Genomic DNA, 25,199 nt, shown 5'->3' on the forward strand with positions numbered 1-25,199 from the left:
GTTTACACCTAGTGATGTCAGTGGTATTGAGTGACATCACAGCACAGTGCTAAGGCTCCTGGGCCTGGACACAGCAGCGGCTGCAATATCTCAACGGAGAATACGTTTATATATATGTGTGTGTGTGCGCGTATATATATATATATATATATATATATATATATATATATTTCTCCGCCGAAATCACTTTTAAACCCATTTCCACCTTTTTTTCCCTTCTCTTCCTCTTACTTTTTTTTCACGTTTTTTTACGTTTTTCTCCTTTTCGCCTCTTTTCTGGGCGTATTATTCTTCTTTTTCTTCTTTTTTTTCGTCTAATGCATACCCCATCAGTGCAGCAATGCTTATTCAATACCGCCAGCAGATGGAGACACTGGGGGATAATTTTCTAAGGATTTATACTGATTTTTCCTGTCTGAATTTGTCGCACAGAAAGTTGCAGGCCAAATATGTGTGACATTTCTGCGACTTTAGCTTCTAGAGCATTTTTACAACATTATACATAGGTGCTGAATACATAAAAAGCGACTGTTCAGCGACAGACAAGTCGCATCGGCTGAAAGTAGGCCAGAATGTCAGTCCATGTTGGAGCAGGTTTAGATACAGTCTAAAGTATAGATCTCAAAGTCTGTGCACAGAATTTAGCAAGGGCCTCGCACCTTCTGATGCATCAGGTAGGTGCACAATAGCATAGCCTAACCCTCTGTACTTTGGTCTATATTGATGCGGGACATAGACAGCCAGCTGATGACCAATCCATTAGTGCAATGGATGGCTGGAAGCATTTGTCTTTGCCTTTGCAATACCACAGAAGCAATGCATGGTCAATGTACAGCAATGACACACCTGTGTGAACAGCCAGGAGACCCCCCCCCCCCCATGTTATGTTACATAGTTACATAGTTAGTACGGTCGAAAAAAGACATATGTCCATCAAGTTCAACCAGGGAATTAAGGGGTAGGGGTGTGGCGCGATATTGGGGAAGGGATGAGATTTTATATTTCTTCATAAGCATTAATCTTATTTTGTCAATTAGGAACATTCAGCACCCACCCGCTATCAAGGCAGCTGCCTATCATGTCATGCCCTACCTGCACAGGTGTGCTGGCTACTCAAATGATCCAATTAAGGAGGCAATTTAGTCAGCAGCAGCAGAAGTCCTGTGCCTGGACGCTCCAACAGCGGCCAGACACAAGCAGAAGCAGAAGCAGCAGAAGCAGCAGCAGCACCACCTTTTGTTTTTTGGCTGCAGCAGCAGCAAGGCCCACAGGGCTGGCTAGCTGGCTAGCCAGCAAGCAGGTAGCAATGAAAGTAGGAATCTTTCTTTTTAACCCTGTAAGGGGGTGGTGCACTGTACCCGAAGATACTGCCATATCGGGTCAATGCATAGGGCGACGGAAGCAAGCTTCGAAATCGGCCCCCGTTCTCAAAAATCCATTTAATATATGGTCCCCAGATAGGGGACGTATCAGATATTAAACTGATAAGAACAGATACTACACTTGATCTTAGCCAAAAGGCCGAGAAGCGATAACCGTGAAAGGGGCGGGCCCAACAAGGTGCCCTTCATGGGCACTATCACTGCTTGCTGTCAGGGAGGCTGCCAGACAATTTTCCATGCACACTCTGGGCTGGGGGGCAGTCAACCACCAGTACACACAGCAGAACCTAAACCCATACCATTATTGCTAAGCAGCAAGACAGGGGCCCATTGCACTCCCACGGGGCCTTTTTAAATGCAATCCATAACCCGGATTTGCCAGGAACCCTTCTTACTCCTCCTACTTGCATGTGACACTGGGCTTAGGATCTGCATAGGAAACACACACACAAGCACACACCTACCTTTGTTGCCTGCAGATGCCTCCTTGGCTGTCCCCAAACGGTATCAAACCAACACCCACGGGAAGCTGTAAGCATAGAGGACATGCCTGCACCCCATTGGACTTACCTGTGTGGGTTAAACCCGGGTTATTTGACAACCTATGGCGGTGATGGTTCTGCTCAGGCAGAGCAGTGCTGATGCTCCTCATAAAGCTGTCGCTGCTGTGAAGGTTCTAGGTGACATCACAAATCCCTATGGTTACATACACAACAAAGCTGGGTTGTTGTTGTTTACACTCTGCAAGGCCTGTGGAAGTGAGTGACATCATAGCACTGTAGTTCAGAGGGTTCTAGATGGATGCAACAATCTCCTGTTGCTTCTATGAAGGCCATAATAGACGACATCACCAAACAGCTCCATAGTCACATACACAGCAAAGGAGAGATGTTGTTTACACCTAGTGATGTCAGTGGTATTGAGTGACATCACAGCACAGTGCTAAGGCTCCTGGGCCTGGACACAGCAGCGGCTGCAATATCTCAACGGAGAATACGTTTATATATATGTGTGTGTGTGCGCGTATATATATATATATATATATATATATATATATATATATATATATATATTTCTCCGCCGAAATCACTTTTAAACCCATTTCCACCTTTTTTTCCCTTCTCTTCCTCTTACTTTTTTTTCGCGTTTTTTTACGTTTTTCTCCTTTTCGTCTCTTTTCTGGGCGTATTATTCTTCTTTTTCTTCTTTTTTTTCGTCTAATGCATACCCCATCAGTGCAGCAATGCTTATTCAATACCGCCAGCAGATGGAGACACTGGGGGATAATTTTCTAAGGATTTATACTGATTTTTCCTGTCTGAATTTGTCGCACAGAAAGTTGCAGGCCAAATATGTGTGACATTTCTGCGACTTTAGCTTCTAGAGCATTTTTACAACATTATACATAGGTGCTGAATACATAAAAAGCGACTGTTCAGCGACAGACAAGTCGCATCGGCTGAAAGTAGGCCAGAATGTCAGTCCATGTTGGAGCAGGTTTAGATACAGTCTAAAGTATAGATCTCAAAGTCTGTGCACAGAATTTAGCAAGGGCCTCGCACCTTCTGATGCATCAGGTAGGTGCACAATAGCATAGCCTAACCCTCTGTACTTTGGTCTATATTGATGCGGGACATAGACAGCCAGCTGATGACCAATCCATTAGTGCAATGGATGGCTGGAAGCATTTGTCTTTGCCTTTGCAATACCACAGAAGCAATGCATGGTCAATGTACAGCAATGACACACCTGTGTGAACAGCCAGGAGACCCCCCCCCCCCCCCCATGTTATGTTACATAGTTACATAGTTAGTACGGTCGAAAAAAGACATATGTCCATCAAGTTCAACCAGGGAATTAAGGGGTAGGGGTGTGGCGCGATATTGGGGAAGGGATGAGATTTTATATTTCTTCATAAGCATTAATCTTATTTTGTCAATTAGGAACATTCAGCACCCACCCGCTATCAAGGCAGCTGCCTATCATGTCATGCCCTACCTGCACAGGTGTGCTGGCTACTCAAATGATCCAATTAAGGAGGCCATTTAGTCAGCAGCAGCAGAAGTCCTGTGCCTGGACGCTCCAACAGCGGCCAGACACAAGCAGAAGCAGAAGCAGCAGAAGCAGCAGCAGCACCACCTTTTGTTTTTTGGCTGCAGCAGCAGCAACGCCCACAGGGCTGGCTAGCTGGCTAGCCAGCAAGCAGGTAGCAATGAAAGTAGGAATCTTTCTTTTTAACCCTGTAAGGGGGTGGTGCACTGTACCCGAAGATACTGCCATATCGGGTCAATGCATAGGGCGACGGAAGCAAGCTTCGAAATCGGCCCCCGTTCTCAAAAATCCATTTAATATATGGTCCCCAGATAGGGGACGTATCAGATATTAAACTGATAAGAACAGATACTACACTTGATCTTAGCCAAAAGGCCGAGAAGCGATAACCGTGAAAGGGGCGGGCCCAACAAGGTGCCCTTCATGGGCACTATCACTGCTTGCTGTCAGGGAGGCTGCCAGACAATTTTCCATGCACACTCTGGGCTGGGGGGCAGTCAACCACCAGTACACACAGCAGAACCTAAACCCATACCATTATTGCTAAGCAGCAAGACAGGGGCCCATTGCACTCCCACGGGGCCTTTTTAAATGCAATCCATAACCCGGATTTGCCAGGAACCCTTCTTACTCCTCCTACTTGCATGTGACACTGGGCTTAGGATCTGCATAGGAAACACACACACAAGCACACACCTACCTTTGTTGCCTGCAGATGCCTCCTTGGCTGTCCCCAAACGGTATCAAACCAACACCCACGGGAAGCTGTAAGCATAGAGGACATGCCTGCACCCCATTGGACTTACCTGTGTGGGTTAAACCCGGGTTATTTGACAACCTATGGCGGTGATGGTTCTGCTCAGGCAGAGCAGTGCTGATGCTCCTCATAAAGCTGTCGCTGCTGTGAAGGTTCTAGGTGACATCACAAATCCCTATGGTTACATACACAACAAAGCTGGGTTGTTGTTGTTTACACTCTGCAAGGCCTGTGGAAGTGAGTGACATCATAGCACTGTAGTTCTGAGGGTTCTAGATGGATGCAACAATCTCCTGTTGCTTCTATGAAGGCCATAATAGACGACATCACCAAACAGCTCCATAGTCACATACACAGCAAAGGAGAGATGTTGTTTACACCTAGTGATGTCAGTGGTATTGAGTGACATCACAGCACAGTGCTAAGGCTCCTGGGCCTGGACACAGCAGCGGCTGCAATATCTCAACGGAGAATACGTTTATATATATGTGTGTGTGTGCGCGTATATATATATATATATATATATATATATATATATATATATATATATATATATATATATTTCTCCGCCGAAATCACTTTTAAACCCATTTCCACCTTTTTTTCCCTTCTCTTCCTCTTACTTTTTTTTCACGTTTTTTTACGTTTTTCTCCTTTTCGCCTCTTTTCTGGGCGTATTATTCTTCTTTTTCTTCTTTTTTTTCGTCTAATGCATACCCCATCAGTGCAGCAATGCTTATTCAATACCGCCAGCAGATGGAGACACTGGGGGATAATTTTCTAAGGATTTATACTGATTTTTCCTGTCTGAATTTGTCGCACAGAAAGTTGCAGGCCAAATATGTGTGACATTTCTGCGACTTTAGCTTCTAGAGCATTTTTACAACATTATACATAGGTGCTGAATACATAAAAAGCGACTGTTCAGCGACAGACAAGTCGCATCGGCTGAAAGTAGGCCAGAATGTCAGTCCATGTTGGAGCAGGTTTAGATACAGTCTAAAGTATAGATCTCAAAGTCTGTGCACAGAATTTAGCAAGGGCCTCGCACCTTCTGATGCATCAGGTAGGTGCACAATAGCATAGCCTAACCCTCTGTACTTTGGTCTATATTGATGCGGGACATAGACAGCCAGCTGATGACCAATCCATTAGTGCAATGGATGGCTGGAAGCATTTGTCTTTGCCTTTGCAATACCACAGAAGCAATGCATGGTCAATGTACAGCAATGACACACCTGTGTGAACAGCCAGGAGAACCCCCCCCCCCCATGTTATGTTACATAGTTACATAGTTAGTACGGTCGAAAAAAGACATATGTCCATCAAGTTCAACCAGGGAATTAAGGGGTAGGGGTGTGGCGCGATATTGGGGAAGGGATGAGATTTTATATTTCTTCATAAGCATTAATCTTATTTTGTCAATTAGGAACATTCAGCACCCACCCGCTATCAAGGCAGCTGCCTATCATGTCATGCCCTACCTGCACAGGTGTGCTGGCTACTCAAATGATCCAATTAAGGAGGCCATTTAGTCAGCAGCAGCAGAAGTCCTGTGCCTGGACGCTCCAACAGCGGCCAGACACAAGCAGAAGCAGAAGCAGCAGCAGCACCACCTTTTGTTTTTTGGCTGCAGCAGCAGCAAGGCCCACAGGGCTGGCTAGCTGGCTAGCCAGCAAGCAGGTAGCAATGAAAGTAGGAATCTTTCTTTTTAACCCTGTAAGGGGGTGGTGCACTGTACCCGAAGATACTGCCATATCGGGTCAATGCATAGGGCGACGGAAGCAAGCTTCGAAATCGGCCCCCGTTCTCAAAAATCCATTTAATATATGGTCCCCAGATAGGGGACGTATCAGATATTAAACTGATAAGAACAGATACTACACTTGATCTTAGCCAAAAGGCCGAGAAGCGATAACCGTGAAAGGGGCGGGCCCAACAAGGTGCCCTTCATGGGCACTATCACTGCTTGCTGTCAGGGAGGCTGCCAGACAATTTTCCATGCACACTCTGGGCTGGGGGGCAGTCAACCACCAGTACACACAGCAGAACCTAAACCCATACCATTATTGCTAAGCAGCAAGACAGGGGCCCATTGCACTCCCACGGGGCCTTTTTAAATGCAATCCATTACCCGGATTTGCCAGGAACCCTTCTTACTCCTCCTACTTGCATGTGACACTGGGCTTAGGATCTGCATAGGAAACACACACACAAGCACACACCTACCTTTGTTGCCTGCAGATGCCTCCTTGGCTGTCCCCAAACGGTATCAAACCAACACCCACGGGAAGCTGTAAGCATAGAGGACATGCCTGCACCCCATTGGACTTACCTGTGTGGGTTAAACCCGGGTTATTTGACAACCTATGGCGGTGATGGTTCTGCTCAGGCAGAGCAGTGCTGATGCTCCTCATAAAGCTGTCGCTGCTGTGAAGGTTCTAGGTGACATCACAAATCCCTATGGTTACATACACAACAAAGCTGGGTTGTTGTTGTTTACACTCTGCAAGGCCTGTGGAAGTGAGTGACATCATAGCACTGTAGTTCTGAGGGTTCTAGATGGATGCAACAATCTCCTGTTGCTTCTATGAAGGCCATAATAGACGACATCACCAAACAGCTCCATAGTCACATACACAGCAAAGGAGAGATGTTGTTTACACCTAGTGATGTCAGTGGTATTGAGTGACATCACAGCACAGTGCTAAGGCTCCTGGGCCTGGACACAGCAGCGGCTGCAATATCTCAACGGAGAATACGTTTATATATATGTGTGTGTGTGCGCGTATATATATATATATATATATATATATATATATATATATATATATATATTTCTCCGCCGAAATCACTTTTAAACCCATTTCCACCTTTTTTTCCCTTCTCTTCCTCTTACTTTTTTTTCACGTTTTTTTACGTTTTTCTCCTTTTCGCCTCTTTTCTGGGCGTATTATTCTTCTTTTTCTTCTTTTTTTTCATTTAATGCATACCCCATCAGTGCAGCAATGCTTATTCAATACCGCCAGCAGATGGAGACACTGGGGGATAATTTTCTAAGGATTTATACTGATTTTTCCTGTCTGAATTTGTCGCACAGAAAGTTGCAGGCCAAATATGTGTGACATTTCTGCGACTTTAGCTTCTAGAGCATTTTTACAACATTATACATAGGTGCTGAATACATAAAAAGCGACTGTTCAGCGACAGACAAGTCGCATCGGCTGAAAGTAGGCCAGAATGTCAGTCCATGTTGGAGCAGGTTTAGATACAGTCTAAAGTATAGATCTCAAAGTCTGTGCACAGAATTTAGCAAGGGCCTCGCACCTTCTGATGCATCAGGTAGGTGCACAATAGCATAGCCTAACCCTCTGTACTTTGGTCTATATTGATGCGGGACATAGACAGCCAGCTGATGACCAATCCATTAGTGCAATGGATGGCTGGAAGCATTTGTCTTTGCCTTTGCAATACCACAGAAGCAATGCATGGTCAATGTACAGCAATGACACACCTGTGTGAACAGCCAGGAGACCCCCCCCCCCCCCATGTTATGTTACATAGTTACATAGTTAGTACGGTCGAAAAAAGACATATGTCCATCAAGTTCAACCAGGGAATTAAGGGGTAGGGGTGTGGCGCGATATTGGGGAAGGGATGAGATTTTATATTTCTTCATAAGCATTAATCTTATTTTGTCAATTAGGAACATTCAGCACCCACCCGCTATCAAGGCAGCTGCCTATCATGTCATGCCCTACCTGCACAGGTGTGCTGGCTACTCAAATGATCCAATTAAGGAGGCCATTTAGTCAGCAGCAGCAGAAGTCCTGTGCCTGGACGCTCCAACAGCGGCCAGACACAAGCAGAAGCAGAAGCAGCAGCAGCAGCACCACCTTTTGTTTTTTGGCTGCAGCAGCAGCAAGGCCCACAGGGCTGGCTAGCTGGCTAGCCAGCAAGCAGGTAGCAATGAAAGTAGGAATCTTTCTTTTTAACCCTGTAAGGGGGTGGTGCACTGTACCCGAAGATACTGCCATATCGGGTCAATGCATAGGGCGACGGAAGCAAGCTTCGAAATCGGCCCCCGTTCTCAAAAATCCATTTAATATATGGTCCCCAGATAGGGGACGTATCAGATATTAAACTGATAAGAACAGATACTACACTTGATCTTAGCCAAAAGGCCGAGAAGCGATAACCGTGAAAGGGGCGGGCCCAACAAGGTGCCCTTCATGGGCACTATCACTGCTTGCTGTCAGGGAGGCTGCCAGACAATTTTCCATGCACACTCTGGGCTGGGGGGCAGTCAACCACCAGTACACACAGCAGAACCTAAACCCATACCATTATTGCTAAGCAGCAAGACAGGGGCCCATTGCACTCCCACGGGGCCTTTTTAAATGCAATCCATAACCCGGATTTGCCAGGAACCCTTCTTACTCCTCCTACTTGCATGTGACACTGGGCTTAGGATCTGCATAGGAAACACACACACAAGCACACACCTACCTTTGTTGCCTGCAGATGCCTCCTTGGCTGTCCCCAAACGGTATCAAACCAACACCCACGGGAAGCTGTAAGCATAGAGGACATGCCTGCACCCCATTGGACTTACCTGTGTGGGTTAAACCCGGGTTATTTGACAACCTATGGCGGTGATGGTTCTGCTCAGGCAGAGCAGTGCTGATGCTCCTCATAAAGCTGTCGCTGCTGTGAAGGTTCTAGGTGACATCACAAATCCCTATGGTTACATACACAACAAAGCTGGGTTGTTGTTGTTTACACTCTGCAAGGCCTGTGGAAGTGAGTGACATCATAGCACTGTAGTTCTGAGGGTTCTAGATGGATGCAACAATCTCCTGTTGCTTCTATGAAGGCCATAATAGACGACATCACCAAACAGCTCCATAGTCACATACACAGCAAAGGAGAGATGTTGTTTACACCTAGTGATGTCAGTGGTATTGAGTGACATCACAGCACAGTGCTAAGGCTCCTGGGCCTGGACACAGCAGCGGCTGCAATATCTCAACGGAGAATACGTTTATATATATGTGTGTGTGTGCGCGTATATATATATATATATATATATATATATATATATATATTTCTCCGCCGAAATCACTTTTAAACCCATTTCCACCTTTTTTTCCCTTCTCTTCCTCTTACTTTTTTTTCACGTTTTTTTACGTTTTTCTCCTTTTCGCCTCTTTTCTGGGCGTATTATTCTTCTTTTTCTTCATCTAATGCATACCCCATCAGTGCAGCAATGCTTATTCAATACCGCCAGCAGATGGAGACACTGGGGGATAATTTTCTAAGGATTTATACTGATTTTTCCTGTCTGAATTTGTCGCACAGAAAGTTGCAGGCCAAATATGTGTGACATTTCTGCGACTTTAGCTTCTAGAGCATTTTTACAACATTATACATAGGTGCTGAATACATAAAAAGCGACTGTTCAGCGACAGACAAGTCGCATCGGCTGAAAGTAGGCCAGAATGTCAGTCCATGTTGGAGCAGGTTTAGATACAGTCTAAAGTATAGATCTCAAAGTCTGTGCACAGAATTTAGCAAGGGCCTCGCACCTTCTGATGCATCAGGTAGGTGCACAATAGCATAGCCTAACCCTCTGTACTTTGGTCTATATTGATGCGGGACATAGACAGCCAGCTGATGACCAATCCATTAGTGCAATGGATGGCTGGAAGCATTTGTCTTTGCCTTTGCAATACCACAGAAGCAATGCATGGTCAATGTACAGCAATGACACACCTGTGTGAACAGCCAGGAGACCCCCCCCCCCCCCCCCCCATGTTATGTTACATAGTTACATAGTTAGTACGGTCGAAAAAAGACATATGTCCATCAAGTTCAACCAGGGAATTAAGGGGTAGGGGTGTGGCGCGATATTGGGGAAGGGATGAGATTTTATATTTCTTCATAAGCATTAATCTTATTTTGTCAATTAGGAACATTCAGCACCCACCCGCTATCAAGGCAGCTGCCTATCATGTCATGCCCTACCTGCACAGGTGTGCTGGCTACTCAAATGATCCAATTAAGGAGGCCATTTAGTCAGCAGCAGCAGAAGTCCTGTGCCTGGACGCTCCAACAGCGGCCAGACACAAGCAGAAGCAGAAGCAGCAGAAGCAGCAGCAGCACCACCTTTTGTTTTTTGGCTGCAGCAGCAGCAAGGCCCACAGGGCTGGCTAGCTGGCTAGCCAGCAAGCAGGTAGCAATGAAAGTAGGAATCTTTCTTTTTAACCCTGTAAGGGGGTGGTGCACTGTACCCGAAGATACTGCCATATCGGGTCAATGCATAGGGCGACGGAAGCAAGCTTCGAAATCGGCCCCCGTTCTCAAAAATCCATTTAATATATGGTCCCCAGATAGGGGACGTATCAGATATTAAACTGATCAGAACAGATACTACACTTCATCTTAGCCAAAAGGCCGAGAAGCGATAACCGTGAAAGGGGCGGGCCCAACAAGGTGCCCTTCATGGGCACTATCACTGCTTGCTGTCAGGGAGGCTGCCAGACAATTTTCCATGCACACTCTGGGCTGGGGGGCAGTCAACCACCAGTACACACAGCAGAACCTAAACCCATACCATTATTGCTAAGCAGCAAGACAGGGGCCCATTGCACTCCCACGGGGCCTTTTTAAATGCAATCCATAACCCGGATTTGCCAGGAACCCTTCTTACTCCTCCTACTTGCATGTGACACTGGGCTTAGGATCTGCATAGGAAACACACACACAAGCACACACCTACCTTTGTTGCCTGCAGATGCCTCCTTGGCTGTCCCCAAACGGTATCAAACCAACACCCACGGGAAGCTGTAAGCATAGAGGACATGCCTGCACCCCATTGGACTTACCTGTGTGGGTTAAACCCGGGTTATTTGACAACCTATGGCGGTGATGGTTCTGCTCAGGCAGAGCAGTGCTGATGCTCCTCATAAAGCTGTCGCTGCTGTGAAGGTTCTAGGTGACATCACAAATCCCTATGGTTACATACACAACAAAGCTGGGTTGTTGTTGTTTACACTCTGCAAGGCCTGTGGAAGTGAGTGACATCATAGCACTGTAGTTCTGAGGGTTCTAGATGGATGCAACAATCTCCTGTTGCTTCTATGAAGGCCATAATAGACGACATCACCAAACAGCTCCATAGTCACATACACAGCAAAGGAGAGATGTTGTTTACACCTAGTGATGTCAGTGGTATTGAGTGACATCACAGCACAGTGCTAAGGCTCCTGGGCCTGGACACAGCAGCGGCTGCAATATCTCAACGGAGAATACGTTTATATATATGTGTGTGTGTGCGCGTATATATATATATATATATATATATATATATATATATATATATATATTTCTCCGCCGAAATCACTTTTAAACCCATTTCCACCTTTTTTTCCCTTCTCTTCCTCTTACTTTTTTTTCACGTTTTTTTACGTTTTTCTCCTTTTCGCCTCTTTTCTGGGCGTATTATTCTTCTTTTTCTTCTTTTTTTTCGTCTAATGCATACCCCATCAGTGCAGCAATGCTTATTCAATACCGCCAGCAGATGGAGACACTGGGGGATAATTTTCTAAGGATTTATACTGATTATTCCTGTCTGAATTTGTCGCACAGAAAGTTGCAGGCCAAATATGTGTGACATTTCTGCGACTTTAGCTTCTAGAGCATTTTTACAACATTATACATAGGTGCTGAATACATAAAAAGCGACTGTTCAGCGACAGACAAGTCGCATCGGCTGAAAGTAGGCCAGAATGTCAGTCCATGTTGGAGCAGGTTTAGATACAGTCTAAAGTATAGATCTCAAAGTCTGTGCACAGAATTTAGCAAGGGCCTCGCACCTTCTGATGCATCAGGTAGGTGCACAATAGCATAGCCTAACCCTCTGTACTTTGGTCTATATTGATGCGGGACATAGTCAGCCAGCTGATGACCAATCCATTAGTGCAATGGATGGCTGGAAGCATTTGTCTTTGCCTTTGCAATACCACAGAAGCAATGCATGGTCAATGTACAGCAATGACACACCTGTGTGAACAGCCAGGAGACCCCCCCCATGTTATGTTACATAGTTACATAGTTAGTACGGTCGAAAAAAGACATATGTCCATCAAGTTCAACCAGGGAATTAAGGGGTAGGGGTGTGGCGCGATATTGGGGAAGGGATGAGATTTTATATTTCTTCATAAGCATTAATCTTATTTTGTCAATTAGGAACATTCAGCACCCACCCGCTATCAAGGCAGCTGCCTATCATGTCATGCCCTACCTGCACAGGTGTGCTGGCTACTCAAATGATCCAATTAAGGAGGCCATTTAGTCAGCAGCAGCAGAAGTCCTGTGCCTGGACGCTCCAACAGCGGCCAGACACAAGCAGAAGCAGAAGCAGCAGAAGCAGCAGCAGCACCACCTTTTGTTTTTTGGCTGCAGCAGCAGCAAGGCCCACAGGGCTGGCTAGCTGGCTAGCCAGCAAGCAGGTAGCAATGAAAGTAGGAATCTTTCTTTTTAACCCTGTAAGGGGGTGGTGCACTGTACCCGAAGATACTGCCATATCGGGTCAATGCATAGGGCGACGGAAGCAAGCTTCGAAATCGGCCCCCGTTCTCAAAAATCCATTTAATATATGGTCCCCAGATAGGGGACGTATCAGATATTAAACTGATAAGAACAGATACTACACTTCATCTTAGCCAAAAGGCCGAGAAGCGATAACCGTGAAAGGGGCGGGCCCAACAAGGTGCCCTTCATGGGCACTATCACTGCTTGCTGTCAGGGAGGCTGCCAGACAATTTTCCATGCACACTCTGGGCTGGGGGGCAGTCAACCACCAGTACACACAGCAGAACCTAAACCCATACCATTATTGCTAAGCAGCAAGACAGGGGCCCATTGCACTCCCACGGGGCCTTTTTAAATGCAATCCATAACCCGGATTTGCCAGGAACCCTTCTTACTCCTCCTACTTGCATGTGACACTGGGCTTAGGATCTGCATAGGAAACACACACACAAGCACACACCTACCTTTGTTGCCTGCAGATGCCTCCTTGGCTGTCCCCAAACGGTATCAAACCAACACCCACGGGAAGCTGTAAGCATAGAGGACATGCCTGCACCCCATTGGACTTACCTGTGTGGGTTAAACCCGGGTTATTTGACAACCTATGGCGGTGATGGTTCTGCTCAGGCAGAGCAGTGCTGATGCTCCTCATAAAGCTGTCGCTGCTGTGAAGGTTCTAGGTGACATCACAAATCCCTATGGTTACATACACAACAAAGCTGGGTTGTTGTTGTTTACACTCTGCAAGGCCTGTGGAAGTGAGTGACATCATAGCACTGTAGTTCTGAGGGTTCTAGATGGATGCAACAATCTCCTGTTGCTTCTATGAAGGCCATAATAGACGACATCACCAAACAGCTCCATAGTCACATACACAGCAAAGGAGAGATGTTGTTTACACCTAGTGATGTCAGTGGTATTGAGTGACATCACAGCACAGTGCTAAGGCTCCTGGGCCTGGACACAGCAGCGGCTGCAATATCTCAACGGAGAATACGTTTATATATATGTGTGTGTGTGCGCGTATATATATATATATATATATATATATATATATATATATATATATTTCTCCGCCGAAATCACTTTTAAACCCATTTCCACCTTTTTTTCCCTTCTCTTCCTCTTACTTTTTTTTCACGTTTTTTTACGTTTTTCTCCTTTTCGCCTCTTTTCTGGGCGTATTATTCTTCTTTTTCTTCTTTTTTTTCGTCTAATGCATACCCCATCAGTGCAGCAATGCTTATTCAATACCGCCAGCAGATGGAGACACTGGGGGATAATTTTCTAAGGATTTATACTGATTTTTCCTGTCTGAATTTGTCGCACAGAAAGTTGCAGGCCAAATATGTGTGACATTTCTGCGACTTTAGCTTCTAGAGCATTTTTACAACATTATACATAGGTGCTGAATACATAAAAAGCGACTGTTCAGTGACAGACAAGTCGCATCGGCTGAAAGTAGGCCAGAATGTCAGTCCATGTTGGAGCAGGTTTAGATACAGTCTAAAGTATAGATCTCAAAGTCTGTGCACAGAATTTAGCAAGGGCCTCGCACCTTCTGATGCATCAGGTAGGTGCACAATAGCATAGCCTAACCCTCTGTACTTTGGTCTATATTGATGCGGGACATAGACAGCCAGCTGATGACCAATCCATTAGTGCAATGGATGGCTGGAAGCATTTGTCTTTGCCTTTGCAATACCACAGAAGCAATGCATGGTCAATGTACAGCAATGACACACCTGTGTGAACAGCCAGGAGACCCCCCCCCCCCCCATGTTATGTTACATAGTTACATAGTTAGTACGGTCGAAAAAAGACATATGTCCATCAAGTTCAACCAGGGAATTAAGGGGTAGGGGTGTGGCGCGATATTGGGGAAGGGATGAGATTTTATATTTCTTCATAAGCATTAATCTTATTTTGTCAATTAGGAACATTCAGCACCCACCCGCTATCAAGGCAGCTGCCTATCATGTCATGCCCTACCTGCACAGGTGTGCTGGCTACTCAAATGATCCAATTAAGGAGGCCATTTAGTCAGCAGCAGCAGAAGTCCTGTGCCTGGACGCTCCAACAGCGGCCAGACACAAGCAGAAGCAGAAGCAGCAGAAGCAGCAGCAGCACCACCTTTTGTTTTTTGGCTGCAGCAGCAGCAAGGCCCACAGGGCGGGCTAGCTGGCTAGCCAGCAAGCAGGTAGCAATGAAAGTAGGAATCTTTCTTTTTAACCCTGTAAGGGGGTGGTGCACTGTACCCGAAGATACTGCCATATCGGGTCAATGCATAGGGCGACGGAAGCAAGCTTCGAAATCGGCCCCCGTTCTCAAAAATCCATTTAATATATGGTCCCCAGATAGGGGACGTATCAGATATTAAACTGATAAGAACAGATACTACACTTGATCTTAGCCAAAAGGCCGAGAAGCGATAACCGTGAAAGGGGCGGGCCCAACAAGGTGCCCTTCATGGGCACTATCACTGCTTGCTGTCAGGGAGGCTGCCAGACAATTTTCCATGCACACTCTGGGCTGGGGGGCAGTCAACCACCAGTACACACAGCAGAACCTAAACCCATACCATTATTGCTAAGCAGCAAGACAGGGGCCCATTGCACTCCCACGGGGCCTTTTTAAATGCAATCCATAACCCGGATTTGCCAGGAACCCTTCTTACTCCTCCTACTTGCATGTGACACTGGGCTTAGGATCTGCATAGGAAACACACACACAAGCACACACCTACCTTTGTTGCCTGCAGATGCCTCCTTGGCTGTCCCCAAACGGTATCAAACCAACACCCACGGGAAGCTGTAAGCATAGAGGACATGCCTGCACCCCATTGGACTTACCTGTGTGGGTTAAACCCGGGTTATTTGACAACCTATGGCGGTGATGGTTCTGCTCAGGCAGAGCAGTGCTGATGCTCCTCATAAAGCTGTCGCTGCTGTGAAGGTTCTAGGTGACATCACAAATCCCTATGGTTACATACACAACAAAGCTGGGTTGTTGTTGTTTACACTCTGCAAGGCCTGTGGAAGTGAGTGACATCATAGCACTGTAGTTCTGAGGGTTCTAGATGGATGCAACAATCTCCTGTTGCTTCTATGAAGGCCATAATAGACGACATCACCAAACAGCTCCATAGTCACATACACAGCAAAGGAGAGATGTTGTTTACACCTAGTGATGTCAGTGGTATTGAGTGACATCACAGCACAGTGCTAAGGCTCCTGGGCCTGGACACAGCAGCGGCTGCAATATCTCAACGGAGAATACGTTTATATATATGTGTGTGTGTGCGCGTATATATATATATATATATATATATATATATATATATATTTCTCCGCCGAAATCACTTTTAAACCCATTTCCACCTTTTTTTCCCTTCTCTTCCTCTTACTTTTTTTTCACGTTTTTTTACGTTTTTCTCCTTTTCGCCTCTTTTCTGGGCGTATTATTCTTCTTTTTCTTCTTTTTTTTCGTCTAATGCATACCCCATCAGTGCAGCAATGCTTATTCAATACCGCCAGCAGATGGAGACACTGGGGGATAATTTTCTAAGGATTTATACTGATTTTTCCTGTCTGAATTTGTCGCACAGAAAGTTGCAGGCCAAATATGTGTGACATTTCTGCGACTTTAGCTTCTAGAGCATTTTTACAACATTATACATAGGTGCTGAATACATAAAAAGCGACTGTTCAGCGACAGACAAGTCGCATCGGCTGAAAGTAGGCCAGAATGTCAGTCCATGTTGGAGCAGGTTTAGATACAGTCTAAAGTATAGATCTCAAAGTCTGTGCACAGAATTTAGCAAGGGCCTCGCACCTTCTGATGCATCAGGTAGGTGCACAATAGCATAGCCTAACCCTCTGTACTTTGGTCTATATTGATGCGGGACATAGACAGCCAGCTGATGACCAATCCATTAGTGCAATGGATGGCTGGAAGCATTTGTCTTTGCCTTTGCAATACCACAGAAGCAATGCATGGTCAATGTACAGCAATGACACACCTGTGTGAACAGCCAGGAGACCCCCCCCCCCCCCATGTTATGTTACATAGTTACATAGTTAGTACGGTCGAAAAAAGACATATGTCCATCAAGTTCAACCAGGGAATTAAGGGGTAGGGGTGTGGCGCGATATTGGGGAAGGGATGAGATTTTATATTTCTTCATAAGCATTAATCTTATTTTGTCAATTAGGAACATTCAGCACCCACCCGCTATCAAGGCAGCTGCCTATCATGTCATGCCCTACCTGCACAGGTGTGCTGGCTACTCAAATGATCCAATTAAGGAGGCCATTTAGTCAGCAGCAGCAGAAGTCCTGTGCCTGGACGCTCCAACAGCGGCCAGACACAAGCAGAAGCAGAAGCAGCAGAAGCAGCAGCAGCACCACCTTTTGTTTTTTGGCTGCAGCAGCAGCAAGGCCCACAGGGCTGGCTAGCTGGCTAGCCAGCAAGCAGGTAGCAATGAAAGTAGGAATCTTTCTTTTTAACCCTGTAAGGGGGTGGTGCACTGTACCCGAAGATACTGCCATATCGGGTCAATGCATAGGGCGACGGAAGCAAGCTTCGAAATCGGCCCCCGTTCTCAAAAATCCATTTAATATATGGTCCCCATATAGGGGACGTATCAGATATTAAACTGATAAGAACAGATACTACACTTGATCTTAGCCAAAAGGCCGAGAAGCGATAACCGTGAAAGGGGCGGGCCCAACAAGGTGCCCTTCATGGGCACTATCACTGCTTGCTGTCAGGGAGGCTGCCAGACAATTTTCCATGCACACTCTGGGCTGGGGGGCAGTCAACCACCAGTACACACAGCAGAACCTAAACCCATACCATTATTGCTAAGCAGCAAGACAGGGGCCCATTGCACTCCCACGGGGCCTTTTTAAATGCAATCCATAACCCGGATTTGCCAGGAACCCTTCTTACTCCTCCTACTTGCATGTGACACTGGGCTTAGGATCTGCATAGGAAACACACACACAAGCACACACCTACCTTTGTTGCCTGCAGATGCCTCCTTGGCTGTCCCCAAACGGTATCAAACCAACACCCACGGGAAGCTGTAAGCATAGAGGACATGCCTGCACCCCATTGGACTTACCTGTGTGGGTTAAACCCGGGTTATTTGACAACCTATGGCGGTGATGGTTCTGCTCAGGCAGAGCAGTGCTGATGCTCCTCATAAAGCTGTCGCTGCTGTGAAGGTTCTAGGTGACATCACAAATCCCTATGGTTACATACACAACAAAGCTGGGTTGTTGTTGTTTACACTCTGCAAGGCCTGTGGAAGTGAGTGACATCATAGCACTGTAGTTCTGAGGGTTCTAGATGGATGCAACAATCTCCTGTTGCTTCTATGAAGGCCATAATAGACGACATCACCAAACAGCTCCATAGTCACATACACAGCAAAGGAGAGATGTTGTTTACACCTAGTGATGTCAGTGGTATTGAGTGACATCACAGCACAGTGCTAAGGCTCCTGGGCCTGGACACAGCAGCGGCTGCAATATCTCAACGGAGAATACGTTTATATATATGTGTGTGTGTGCGCGTATATATATATATATATATATATATATATATATATATTTCTCCGCCGAAATCACTTTTAAACCCATTTCCACCTTTTTTTCCCTTCTCTTCCTCTTACTTTTTTTTCACGTTTTTTTACGTTTTTCTCCTTTTCGCCTCTTTTCTGGGCGTATTATTCTTCTTTTTCTTCTTTTTTTTCGTCTAATGCATACCCCATCAGTGCAGCAATGCTTATTCAATACCGCCAGCAGATGGAGACACTGGGGGATAATTTTCTAAGGATTTATACTGATTTTTCCTGTCTGAATTTGTCGCACAGAAAGTTGCAGGCCAAATATGTGTGACATTTCTGCGACTTTAGCTTCTAGAGCATTTTTACAACATTATACATAGGTGCTGAATACATAAAAAGCGACTGTTCAGCGACAGACAAGTCGCATCGGCTGAAAGTAGGCCAGAATGTCAGTCCATGTTGGAGCAGGTTTAGATACAGTCTAAAGTATAGATCTCAAAGTCTGTGCACAGAATTTAGCAAGGGCCTCGCACCTTCTGATGCATCAGGTAGGTGCACAATAGCATAGCCTAACCCTCTGTACTTTGGTCTATATTGATGCGGGACATAGACAGCCAGCTGATGACCAATCCATTAGTGCAATGGATGGCTGGAAGCATTTGTCTTTGCCTTTGCAATACCACAGAAGCAATGCATGGTCAATGTACAGCAATGACACACCTGTGTGAACAGCCAGGAGACCCCCCCCCCCCCCCATGTTATGTTACATAGTTACATAGTTAGTACGGTCGAAAAAAGACATATGTCCATCAAGTTCAACCAGGGAATTAAGGGGTAGGGGTGTGGCGCGATATTGGGGAAGGGATGAGATTTTATATTTCTTCATAAGCATTAATCTTATTTTGTCAATTAGGAACATTCAGCACCCACCCGCTATCAAGGCAGCTGCCTATCATGTCATGCCCTACCTGCACAGGTGTGCTGGCTACTCAAATGATCCAATTAAGGAGGCCATTTAGTCAGCAGCAGCAGAAGTCCTGTGCCTGGACGCTCCAACAGCGGCCAGACACAAGCAGAAGCAGAAGCAGCAGAAGCAGCAGCAGCACCACCTTTTGTTTTTTGGCTGCAGCAGCAGCAAGGCCCACAGGGCTGGCTAGCTGGCTAGCCAGCAAGCAGGTAGCAATGAAAGTAGGAATCTTTCTTTTTAACCCTGTAAGGGGGTGGTGCACTGTACCCGAAGATACTGCCATATCGGGTCAATGCATAGGGCGACGGAAGCAAGCTTCGAAATCGGCCCCCGTTCTCAAAAATCCATTTAATATATGGTCCCCAGATAGGGGACGTATCAGATATTAAACTGATAAGAACAGATTTTTTTTTTTTTTTTTATCTAAAGCCGAGGAACGTGCTTTCGATTCACCCAAAGTGCAAGAAAAAGTGCAAACGTGTTACACTAAAAAAACGTGCACAAAGGATGCGGTCTATCGCAAGCCCTTCTCCGATAGGAGAGAGGCCCCCCAACAAACCTTACCCTTCGCCTCCGGACCAAAAGGTACCTGCGAGGTTCCAGGTTCGATGTCCCTTTTCGCCGAAGCTACTAGGGGACCACAAATGCTCCCGGCATCCCCCTTGGCGTTAGCCAAGGTATCTGCCCGCAGAGCCAATTACGGTAGGTACCCTGCCAAAGCAGGAGTACCCGGGGTGTTTGCAGGGAGGTGCGGAACCTAATGGCCACACACACCTCCCCTAGACCGCCAGGAGGGACACCCAGAAGGGCTACCGCATCCTGACAAATCCTGTGAACACACAACACGCAAAAAGTGACACAGTGAGACAAAAAAGAAATAAATAAGTGAATGTGTGCAGATATACTGCCCGGACATCCGGCCGGATCTATAAAAATTTCTCTGATCCTAGCCAGAAGGCCGGGAATCAAGAGGTGAGTGCCACAAGGTGAAGAGATTATGGTGCCCGTGCTTCAACTCAGTGAGCCTATTCTCCCAGTGAGTTTCGGCACCTCGGGGTCACCACTCCCCGAGGCACAAAAGTACCTCGGCTCTAGACCCTCTCAGCCTCATGGCGAGACCCGGAGGGAACAGGTCACATCGGGGCAGCCGTCGAGCTGATTCCTCAGAACCAGCCCCGGAAAGCCCTGGTACACCTGCATCCTCCATGCAGCACCCATCCCCACCAGCATGAAAACTGATAAGAACAGATACTACACTTGATCTTAGCCAAAAGGCCGAGAAGCGATAACCGTGAAAGGGGCGGGCCCAACAAGGTGCCCTTCATGGGCACTATCACTGCTTGCTGTCAGGGAGGCTGCCAGACAATTTTCCATGCACACTCTGGGCTGGGGGGCAGTCAACCACCAGTACACACAGCAGAACCTAAACCCATACCATTATTGCTAAGCAGCAAGACAGGGGCCCATTGCACTCCCACGGGGCCTTTTTAAATGCAATCCATAACCCGGATTTGCCAGGAACCCTTCTTACTCCTCCTACTTGCATGTGACACTGGGCTTAGGATCTGCATAGGAAACACACACACAAGCACACACCTACCTTTGTTGCCTGCAGATGCCTCCTTGGCTGTCCCCAAACGGTATCAAACCAACACCCACGGGAAGCTGTAAGCATAGAGGACATGCCTGCACCCCATTGGACTTACCTGTGTGGGTTAAACCCGGGTTATTTGACAACCTATGGCGGTGATGGTTCTGCTCAGGCAGAGCAGTGCTGATGCTCCTCATAAAGCTGTCGCTGCTGTGAAGGTTCTAGGTGACATCACAAATCCCTATGGTTACATACACAACAAAGCTGGGTTGTTGTTGTTTACACTCTGCAAGGCCTGTGGAAGTGAGTGACATCATAGCACTGTAGTTCTGAGGGTTCTAGATGGATGCAACAATCTCCTGTTGCTTCTATGAAGGCCATAATAGACGACATCACCAAACAGCTCCATAGTCACATACACAGCAAAGGAGAGATGTTGTTTACACCTAGTGATGTCAGTGGTATTGAGTGACATCACAGCACAGTGCTAAGGCTCCTGGGCCTGGACACAGCAGCGGCTGCAATATCTCAACGGAGAATACGTTTATATATATGTGTGTGTGTGCGCGTATATATATATATATATATATATATATATATATATATATATATATATTTCTCCGCCGAAATCACTTTTAAACCCATTTCCACCTTTTTTTCCCTTCTCTTCCTCTTACTTTTTTTTCACGTTTTTTTACGTTTTTCTCCTTTTCGCCTCTTTTCTGGGCGTATTATTCTTCTTTTTTTTCGTCTAATGCATACCCCATCAGTGCAGCAATGCTTATTCAATACCGCCAGCAGATGGAGACACTGGGGGATAATTTTCTATGGATTTATACTGATTTTTCCTGTCTGAATTTGTCGCACAGAAAGTTGCAGGCCAAATATGTGTGACATTTCTGCGACTTTAGCTTCTAGAGCATTTTTACAACATTATACATAGGTGCTGAATACATAAAAAGCGACTGTTCAGCGACAGACAAGTCGCATCGGCTGAAAGTAGGCCAGAATGTCAGTCCATGTTGGAGCAGGTTTAGATACAGTCTAAAGTATAGATCTCAAAGTCTGTGCACAGAATTTAGCAAGGGCCTCGCACCTTCTGATGCATCAGGTAGGTGCACAATAGCATAGCCTAACCCTCTGTACTTTGGTCTATATTGATGCGGGACATAGACAGCCAGCTGATGACCAATCCATTAGTGCAATGGATGGCTGGAAGCATTTGTCTTTGCCTTTGCAATACCACAGAAGCAATGCATGGTCAATGTACAGCAATGACACACCTGTGTGAACAGCCAGGAGACCCCCCCCCCCATGTTATGTTACATAGTTACATAGTTAGTACGGTCGAAAAAAGACATATGTCCATCAAGTTCAACCAGGGAATTAAGGGGTAGGGGTGTGGCGCGATATTGGGGAAGGGATGAGATTTTATATTTCTTCATAAGCATTAATCTTATTTTGTCAATTAGGAACATTCAGCACCCACCCGCTATCAAGGCAGCTGCCTATCATGTCATGCCCTACCTGCACAGGTGTGCTGGCTACTCAAATGATCCAATTAAGGAGGCCATTTAGTCAGCAGCAGCAGAAGTCCTGTGCCTGGACGCTCCAACAGCGGCCAGACACAAGCAGAAGCAGAAGCAGCAGAAGCAGCAGCAGCACCACCTTTTGTTTTTTGGCTGCAGCAGCAGCAAGGCCCACAGGGCTGGCTAGCTGGCTAGCCAGCAAGCAGGTAGCAATGAAAGTAGGAATCTTTCTTTTTAACCCTGTAAGGGGGTGGTGCACTGTACCCGAAGATACTGCCATATCGGGTCAATGCATAGGGCGACGGAAGCAAGCTTCGAAATCGGCCCCCGTTCTCAAAAATCCATTTAATATATGGTCCCCAGAAAGGGGACGTATCAGATATTAAACTGATAAGAACAGATACTACACTTGATCTTAGCCAAAAGGCCGAGAAGCGATAACCGTGAAAGGGGCGGGCCCAACAAGGTGCCCTTCATGGGCACTATCACTGCTTGCTGTCAGGGAGGCTGCCAGACAATTTTCCATGCACACTCTGGGCTGGGGGGCAGTCAACCACCAGTACACACAGCAGAACCTAAACCCATACCATTATTGCTAAGCAGCAAGACAGGGGCCCATTGCACTCCCACGGGGCCTTTTTAAATGCAATCCATAACCCGGATTTGCCAGGAACCCTTCTTACTCCTCCTACTTGCATGTGACACTGGGCTTAGGATCTGCATAGGAAACACACACACAAGCACACACCTACCTTTGTTGCCTGCAGATGCCTCCTTGGCTGTCCCCAAACGGTATCAAACCAACACCCACGGGAAGCTGTAAGCATAGAGGACATGCCTGCACCCCATTGGACTTACCTGTGTGGGTTAAACCCGGGTTATTTGACAACCTATGGCGGTGATGGTTCTGCTCAGGCAGAGCAGTGCTGATGCTCCTCATAAAGCTGTCGCTGCTGTGAAGGTTCTAGGTGACATCACAAATCCCTATGGTTACATACACAACAAAGCTGGGTTGTTGTTGTTTACACTCTGCAAGGCCTGTGGAAGTGAGTGACATCATAGCACTGTAGTTCTGAGGGTTCTAGATGGATGCAACAATCTCCTGTTGCTTCTATGAAGGCCATAATAGACGACATCACCAAACAGCTCCATAGTCACATACACAGCAAAGGAGAGATGTTGTTTACACCTAGTGATGTCAGTGGTATTGAGTGACATCACAGCACAGTGCTAAGGCTCCTGGGCCTGGACACAGCAGCGGCTGCAATATCTCAACGGAGAATACGTTTATATATATGTGTGTGTGTGCGCGTATAAATTTATATATATATATATATATATATATATATATATATATATATATATATATATTTCTCCGCCGAAATCACTTTTAAACCCATTTCCACCTTTTTCTCCCTTCTCTTCCTCTTACATTTTTTTCACGTTTTTTTACGTTTTTCTCCTTTTCGCCTCTTTTCTGGGCGTATTATTCTTCTTTTTCTTCTTTTTTTTCGTCTAATGCATACCCCATCAGTGCAGCAATGCTTATTCAATACCGCCAGCAGATGGAGACACTGGGGGATAATTTTCTAAGGATTTATACTGATTTTTCCTGTCTGAATTTGTCGCACAGAAAGTTGCAGGCCAAATATGTGTGACATTTCTGCGACTTTAGCTTCTAGAGCATTTTTACAACATTATACATAGGTGCTGAATACATAAAAAGCGACTGTTCAGCGACAGACAAGTCGCATCGGCTGAAAGTAGGCCAGAATGTCAGTCCATGTTGGAGCAGGTTTAGATACAGTCTAAAGTATAGATCTCAAAGTCTGTGCACAGAATTTAGCAAGGGCCTCGCACCTTCTGATGCATCAGGTAGGTGCACAATAGCATAGCCTAACCCTCTGTACTTTGGTCTATATTGATGCGGGACATAGACAGCCAGCTGATGACCAATCCATTAGTGCAATGGATGGCTGGAAGCATTTGTCTTTGCCTTTGCAATACCACAGAAGCAATGCATGGTCAATGTACAGCAATGACACACCTGTGTGAACAGCCAGGAGACCCCCCCCCTCCCCCCCCCATGTTATGTTACATAGTTACATAGTTAGTACGGTCGAAAAAAGACATATGTCCATCAAGTTCAACCAGGGAATTAAGGGGTAGGGGTGTGGCGCGATATTGGGGAAGGGATGAGATTTTATATTTCTTCATAAGCATTAATCTTATTTTGTCAATTAGGAACATTCAGCACCCACCCGCTATCAAGGCAGCTGCCTATCATGTCATGCCCTACCTGCACAGGTGTGCTGGCTACTCAAATGATCCAATTAAGGAGGCCATTTAGTCAGCAGCAGCAGAAGTCCTGTGCCTGGACGCTCCAACAGCGGCCAGACACAAGCAGAAGCAGAAGCAGCAGAAGCAGCAGCAGCACCACCTTTTGTTTTTTGGCTGCAGCAGCAGCAAGGCCCACAGGGCTGGCTAGCTGGCTAGCCAGCAAGCAGGTAGCAATGAAAGTAGGAATCTTTCTTTTTAACCCTGTAAGGGGGTGGTGCACTGTACCCGAAGATACTGCCATATCGGGTCAATGCATAGGGCGACGGAAGCAAGCTTCGAAATCGGCCCCCGTTCTCAAAAATCCATTTAATATATGGTCCCCAGATAGGGGACGTATCAGATATTAAACTGATAAGAACAGATTTTTTTTTTTTTTTTTTTTTTTTTTTTTTTTCCTCAGTTACAGACTAT

At 46.1% G+C, this 25,199-nt stretch overlaps 10 non-coding genes and 2 pseudogenes across 10 annotated transcripts; all 12 read right to left on the reverse strand.

Moving 5' to 3' along the window:
• Nucleotides 1–1,342: 1,342 nt before the first annotated feature.
• Nucleotides 1,343–1,533, reverse strand: LOC130348045 (U2 spliceosomal RNA). The gene has a single exon (XR_008885843.1). It is a non-coding gene; the product is annotated as a U2 spliceosomal RNA (small nuclear RNA).
• A 2,097-nt stretch (nucleotides 1,534–3,630) lies between these two features.
• LOC130348046 (U2 spliceosomal RNA) lies at nucleotides 3,631–3,821 on the reverse strand. Its single transcript, XR_008885844.1, has one exon. It is a non-coding gene; the product is annotated as a U2 spliceosomal RNA (small nuclear RNA).
• A 2,095-nt stretch (nucleotides 3,822–5,916) lies between these two features.
• On the reverse strand, nucleotides 5,917–6,107 carry LOC130348047 (U2 spliceosomal RNA). Its single transcript, XR_008885845.1, has one exon. It is a non-coding gene; the product is annotated as a U2 spliceosomal RNA (small nuclear RNA).
• A 2,089-nt stretch (nucleotides 6,108–8,196) lies between these two features.
• LOC130348048 (U2 spliceosomal RNA) lies at nucleotides 8,197–8,387 on the reverse strand. Its single transcript, XR_008885846.1, has one exon. It is a non-coding gene; the product is annotated as a U2 spliceosomal RNA (small nuclear RNA).
• A 2,081-nt stretch (nucleotides 8,388–10,468) lies between these two features.
• Nucleotides 10,469–10,659, reverse strand: LOC130348092 (U2 spliceosomal RNA). The gene has a single exon (XR_008885886.1). It is a non-coding gene; the product is annotated as a U2 spliceosomal RNA (small nuclear RNA).
• Nucleotides 10,660–12,746: 2,087 nt separating this feature from the next.
• LOC130348088 (U2 spliceosomal RNA) lies at nucleotides 12,747–12,937 on the reverse strand. Its single transcript, XR_008885882.1, has one exon. It is a non-coding gene; the product is annotated as a U2 spliceosomal RNA (small nuclear RNA).
• Nucleotides 12,938–15,028: 2,091 nt separating this feature from the next.
• Nucleotides 15,029–15,219, reverse strand: LOC130348049 (U2 spliceosomal RNA). The gene has a single exon (XR_008885847.1). It is a non-coding gene; the product is annotated as a U2 spliceosomal RNA (small nuclear RNA).
• Nucleotides 15,220–17,304: 2,085 nt separating this feature from the next.
• LOC130348077 (U2 spliceosomal RNA) lies at nucleotides 17,305–17,495 on the reverse strand. Its single transcript, XR_008885872.1, has one exon. It is a non-coding gene; the product is annotated as a U2 spliceosomal RNA (small nuclear RNA).
• Nucleotides 17,496–19,579: 2,084 nt separating this feature from the next.
• On the reverse strand, nucleotides 19,580–19,762 carry LOC130348096 (U2 spliceosomal RNA). Its single transcript, XR_008885888.1, has one exon. It is a non-coding gene; the product is annotated as a U2 spliceosomal RNA (small nuclear RNA).
• Nucleotides 19,763–20,455: 693 nt separating this feature from the next.
• On the reverse strand, nucleotides 20,456–20,615 carry LOC130348040 (U2 spliceosomal RNA; annotated as a pseudogene).
• Nucleotides 20,616–22,696: 2,081 nt separating this feature from the next.
• Nucleotides 22,697–22,887, reverse strand: LOC130348081 (U2 spliceosomal RNA). The gene has a single exon (XR_008885876.1). It is a non-coding gene; the product is annotated as a U2 spliceosomal RNA (small nuclear RNA).
• A 2,110-nt stretch (nucleotides 22,888–24,997) lies between these two features.
• Nucleotides 24,998–25,199, reverse strand: LOC130348034 (U2 spliceosomal RNA; annotated as a pseudogene).

Source organism: Hyla sarda, unplaced genomic scaffold (genome assembly GCF_029499605.1).
Source record: "Hyla sarda isolate aHylSar1 unplaced genomic scaffold, aHylSar1.hap1 scaffold_864, whole genome shotgun sequence".
NCBI classification, from domain to species: Eukaryota; Metazoa; Chordata; class Amphibia; order Anura; family Hylidae; genus Hyla; species Hyla sarda.